Here is a 6,000-nt window from a genome sequence, read left to right on the forward strand (position 1 = left end):
GACTCGTGTCCCAGCAGTCTCCATCCACGGTCCAAACTTACTGCTTCTAAACTAGAATACTGATTCCTTTAGTTTAAAAGCACAATGTAATAAGTGTATTACAAAAGAAAAGAAACAATTTTGGTATACAAAAAGACGAAGTTTAAGAACACTGGCGGAAACTGAAGTTGTCTATCCGTGCGGTTCAGTATCCACTGTATGGAACGAGGCTCTCAAAAGACCACTGTTATACAAATGCTCTAAATTTTCACATTGTAACAGCAGAACTTGACAAGTGAACCTTACCAACATGGTTTTACTGGTATATAGCTGTGAGATATATATGAATTACTGGCCTTGGTAGTCAAACTAACAATGTCTAATACTCTTATGGTTTTCTAGGGACCAGTAACATGTACATTTTGAAATGTATTTTACTATTTAGCTGACCATTGATCGTTAACTGCCAACACTGTCCTCCCAAGTAATTTATATTTCATTTGAAAAACTGAAGACCTTCTGCATGTCTAGAAGAATGATGCCTGGCTGTGCTGTTTCCTTCTGTGCTGTAGCCCTCTGTTCCCTCCTCACTAAGGAAAACAACTTGTTAAATATGGTCCACAGGCTCTCCTTTGGCCTCATTTGTGTGGTGGGGGTCGGGGTGGGAGGGAGCAGAGCATATTACAACAATGTCCACCAGATTTCAACTACAGGTTGAACAAACCCCTGAAATAAATGTGAATAAAGCATCCTCGAAGTGGATTGCTAAAGTCTGTGTTTAGTAGAAGTAAGGCTCTGGGTTAGATTTCCAGCATTTCCTGTATGAAAAAAAACAAAACAAGAGCAAACACCCAAAACAGTAGGAACTATCCTAGCTGCATACAAATGAAGACAGAAGGTGCTCACCCCTTAGGAGCTGAGATAAAGCAGCATATATTTGACAACACTTAGTCTCCTGACTAAGGCCATTTGTTTAAACTGTGCATCTCTCCCTCAGTCTGAGAGCCTGGAGCCAGGCTTCCTGTCCACACTGGCCTCTGCCTGTGTCTGCATGCCCACTGTCAGTCATCTGTTCTGTGTCTCATCTTCTTGCTATGTCACCTCATAATGACTTGTTCTGTTTCAAATTCTGGAACTCAATTCCCAGTACTGGCCAGTGTGCTGTCTGACTCTTCCTCAAGTGTTCTCATGGACCTGGGATTCCCCTCTAACTGGCACTCCCTGAAGTCAGCACTCTTCCAGGCAAGATGCCATGTCAGGCTCTAATGATACTCAGGGACCCTGCTCTCATCTTTGCCTCATCCAGACGGAGGGAAATGACAAGTCCAGGGACAATGTTGGGAGAAGCCACTATCACTTCTGACTGGACTTGCTTCTTAAAAGACACCACACCAAAGGAAAGGGTGTTGGAAGAAAAATGGGCAGAAGGAAGGTTCTAAACAAAACACAGGAGAACTGATAAAGCTAAACCATGTAGAAAAGCTTGACAATTGGTCAAGTTTACATAGCAGTCACTCAGTATTTGTGCACTGTCATGGGACAAGTCTGCCCAACTCTGAAGAGCATGTGTACTGTGTGTCCAACTCTGTGGACCACGTGTACGGTGTGTCCAATTCTGTGGAGCATGTGTACTGTGTGTCCAACTCTGTGGAGCACATGTATTGAAGACAGCTTAGTTTACAAAGCAGGTGTGGAAACCAAGCAACAGTTCCCTACTGTCTTATTCAATAACAGAAGTGCAGCCACTCCATGAAAAACTGCCTGCGAAAATGTACTAAAATGAGTGATATTCTAAAACATTCCTAATAAAAACCCAGGAAATATAAACACTACATTAGGAATTCAAAATATTCTTCACTCAACCGCTCTTCCACACATTGTGGATGAGAGATTTTGAATTCTAAATTTCCATTGAATAAGATAGATTAATTCTTATCTGTCAAAAAAAAAAAAAAAGACCCTTGCTATTGTTAGCAACCTTAAACTCAACAATTCTAAAGTGCACCTTTCTGAATCTAAAGTGTATACTTCTGTAAACATGTCACAACAGGACCAACTCAAGCAGTAAGTCTTATGTCTAACTTCTAAATAGGAGGGTCTGTTAGAATACAGAGGAAAATCGCTGTGCCAGAGCACTAAAGAATGAGCTTTTTGATATTTCCAAACAATGGTGGGTTTTTGGGTTTTTTTGTTTTTTTTTTTTTTTTTTTTTTCAGTCACCAGGAGCTGTGTTGACCAATTGCTTCAACACTTTAAAATAAGGGAATTCATAACAGACCGTTTCAATTGTCCATAAGCAATTAAGGAACTGTCCAAGAGTAAGACTGAGCCTGTCTCTTCAACAGTCAGAAAACAAAAGGTCTTTGAAGGCTCACCACTGAAAGCCAAACCGAGGTGGCTGCTGAGCTGCGAGGACGCAGGAAAACCTCCACCTACCCTGGCTGTGGTGACAGCAGAGAGGGCTCAACTCACCTGCACATCTGTGAGCTGGCCACTGGCCAAGAAACACCAACCAGCTCAGGAGCAAAGCGAGATTGGGCTGAACTCAGCAGCACGGCCCAAAGTCTGCGAGAGCACACGCGGGGCAGCACTTACAAACTACAGAGAGCAAACGAAAGAAATAACAAGGTGGATCAAAATCGGGAGCTCCCATGGACACAGGAGAAGGCACTGATGGAAGAGCTGAACCACATGAAGGGAGTAAGAAGAAACCCTCTTCACACAGTCTCTTCACAAACCTTAGATACTCTAAGTTCCGCTCTAAAACGTAACTTGTGTCATTTGTTGTGGATGGAGAGGACCAGAGTGAGAAGCCTCATGTGACTGAGGCTCCTGTTTCTCCTCGATTCTAGGTTGAGAATGCACTTGAACATGCAAACCCACTTGAGAATCAAGCATTAACACGGAAGTATAAATGACTGAAACAGTGCAGTGCGGTCCCTTCCTACACTTTAATCCTTACTTTCTTTAAAATCAGTTACTACTGTGTAAAAAATGTTTAGAAGCTTCAAGTGTGACCAAACAATAAGCTCTTGGAGCTAAGTCTGGGAAAAGCTATGATGGACCTGCCCGTGTTCTTCTGCACCAAGGTATCACCATGCAAAGGAAACACGAGAATCCAATCAACAACTTGCACAGGATAACGGTGTGAGGCAGACCTGGCTGTTAAGTAGCGCCTACTAGGCCTCCTCGTCAACCTTTTACAGGACTTTTCCAAAAGAAAAGGACCAAGTGTCTGAACTACCAGATACAGGAGAGGCCATCAGCAGGCTGACGAACTCTTCAGGTAATAAAGACACGTCTGCTGCCAAGGCTGAAACCCTAAGCAAAGGAGAATGGAGCAGCAGAGACAGCAGAAGAGAGGCTCCAGAACAATGATGTCTTTGGCTTCCTGAGACCAGGATTCTCGCCGCCTCATCACTGAGTACCAATTCCCTCCAAACACCAGAGTTTCCATGGTGACTCGGTATCATCTTCCATTATGCCCTTTCTGGGCTTCCGGCTCCTGTGTTAAAGATTACATTATACAGATTGCACCTCCATCCACCCTATTCCATGCCTGTGCGCTTCATTCTTTATTTCAAAGGGCTGCATCAATGGGATTTCACTCCCACGGATTTCATCTCCATTCCTTTTACCTGAGAGGATTACTCTATGGCCAGCACCCATTGGTCCCATAAAACTCAAGACCTTTAAAATGATTCTGGTAGGAAGGGCAGCTAATAATAACAAAAGAAAATGGCTGCATGCTTGCTTGATACAAAGTTAAGTGTCTTACATAATAAAGATACAAGTGCGTTACCTGGATCGTCCATAAAGGAAACTAAAGCTCAAAGGACTATAAATTGTGCCCAAAGGTACACAGAGCCAAGTCAGGCTCAATGTCGTCCTTCTTCTTTTCTTTATATGATACTGGAGACCACACCCAGAAGCTTAAGCATGGTAATCTTGTGCTATTATAACCCAGCCAGAGACCCAATCCATCTTATCCGAAATTTCAACATCACAAATTAAATTCTGCATCGCCTTCATAACACAAAAACTAACTCTGTGTGAGAATCCAGACTGATTGCCTGAGCCTTTAAAAGCCTTACAGTTGTGCCTGGTGAGGTGCCTTGCTGAGTAAGTGCTCTTGCTGTAAGGCAGTGGGGATTTAAGATCAAATCCTCAACACTTCTGTAAAAAGCTAGACACAGCCACCCATGCACCTATAAACTACCGAGTGTGGCTAGATGGAGGCAGGAACACTGCTGAAGTTTGCGGCTCACTGACCTAGCTCCAGGTTCAACTCTAGACACCAGCTCAAAGGAATCCGAGACACATAAAGCAAGGCACAATACCCTGGCCTTCCATATGCACAGTGTACATATACCACCACAAATAAACATCTTCCAGCTGCCTTCATAAGCACGCAGAAACTTTTACTGTGTGACAATCTTTAACACAGCGCTTGTACTCCACTAAAATACCAACAAATACTTGGTGCCACTAGACATCTCAAAATGGACTGGGCAAGTTATCAGACCTTAGCTTAGTTAAGAGGCGTGCTCTACAGGGAGGTCCTCAGTAAAACACACACAGGGAAAGAGAAGACATCAGGCCTAGCAATAAGAACTTCCTCTGAAGTTACACTACCTTGTACGCACACTATTAGTTTTAAAGTTACTTTCTATTCCCCCTTCCCTATCTTCCCTCTGACTGCTCCCATACACTCTTCATTGTTCTTTTCAAATCAATGGCCTCCTTTTCATTAATTGTACAGACACACACACACACACACACACACACACACACACACACACACACACACACTTAAAGGCATAATTAGTCTGCTCGGTCTATATAACGTTCTTTGTACCTATGTTTTCAGGGCTGAGCACTGGCACTGGATAGCCAGGTTGTATATTCTTCCCTAGAAGACTAATCCTGCCTCTCTCAGCTTTTCCTAATCGCCTGCACTTTCCTGTGTAGGTTTCAAGCCTCGTGGGCTTCCCCGAGCTCATCAGCAGGTTCGCTGCTGTTGTCCGTCCCAGCTCTTGTTTATGTAGTTGGGTTGGTGAGACATAGGTCTGGCTTCTGACATTCCTCAGAGACACAATCTCACCAGAAACTCCCTGTTCCTCCTGGCTCTTGCAATCTTTCCCCTCCTGCTTCTGCGATGATTACTGGGCCTTAAAGGTACAGGAGTCTTATCACAAACCAAGCTCCACAGCTCTGAGTTTTCAATGATGTGGTTCTCTGTAATGGTCTCTGTTGAAGAGAACTTATTCTGGGTGAGCGCTACAGTCATCAGTGGGGACACCGACCCACTGTTACTATTAAAAAAGAAATATAAATACCAAAATAAAAAGAATACCAAAATATAAGCATTTACATTCAATTTCACAAAACTCATATTTTACTCCCATTTCTTAGTTCTCTGGAGACCAGCAAAGAGCCATCGAAGTCTCTGGAACCTATTTGCTTATGTCATTCTTTATTATATCCCCAGTTTTCTTTATAAGTCAAGAAAAATCCTCAGAATTTAAAACGTACAAAAATATGACAAGAAAGCAGCATTGTTCAATTGTGTGTTGTCCTGGTTAGTGACTAGTATCAGCCGATGGAGTATGGAATGAACATTATACACGTGAGGAGGCAATAATTCCAGGTCGATTGCCCGTGTTTTCTATGTCTGACGGCTTTCTTCTAAGAAGAGGTCTTGTGCTCACAGTACCAGAAACAGTTTTCTGGAGGTGTTTATTAAACAGCAAGGTAAAAGAGAAGCAAGAAGCAAGTCCATCTACCATGATATATGAATACACTGAACATTCCTAGAGAGATACCGCTTTATGCTTGAAATAGAACATTTTTTTTCTTTTCTTTTCTTTTCTTTTCTTTTCTTTCTTTCTTTCTTTCTTTCTTTCTTTCTTTCTTTCTTTCTTTTTTTTTTTGGAGCTGGGGACCGAACCCAGGGCCTTAGCTTGCTAGGCAAGCACTCTACCACTGAGCTAAATCCCCAACCCCGAAATAGAACATTTT

General features: G+C 42.7%; 1 protein-coding gene across 1 annotated transcript in view; it reads right to left on the reverse strand.

Annotated features, from left to right (window-relative positions):
- Cdkal1 (CDK5 regulatory subunit associated protein 1 like 1) overlaps positions 1-6,000 on the reverse strand; it is a 267,428-nt gene that overhangs the window by 190,924 nt on the left and 70,504 nt on the right. The window lies entirely within an intron of this gene.

This window comes from Rattus rattus, chromosome 14 (genome assembly GCF_011064425.1).
Source record: "Rattus rattus isolate New Zealand chromosome 14, Rrattus_CSIRO_v1, whole genome shotgun sequence".
In the NCBI taxonomy this organism is placed as follows: Eukaryota; Metazoa; Chordata; class Mammalia; order Rodentia; family Muridae; genus Rattus; species Rattus rattus.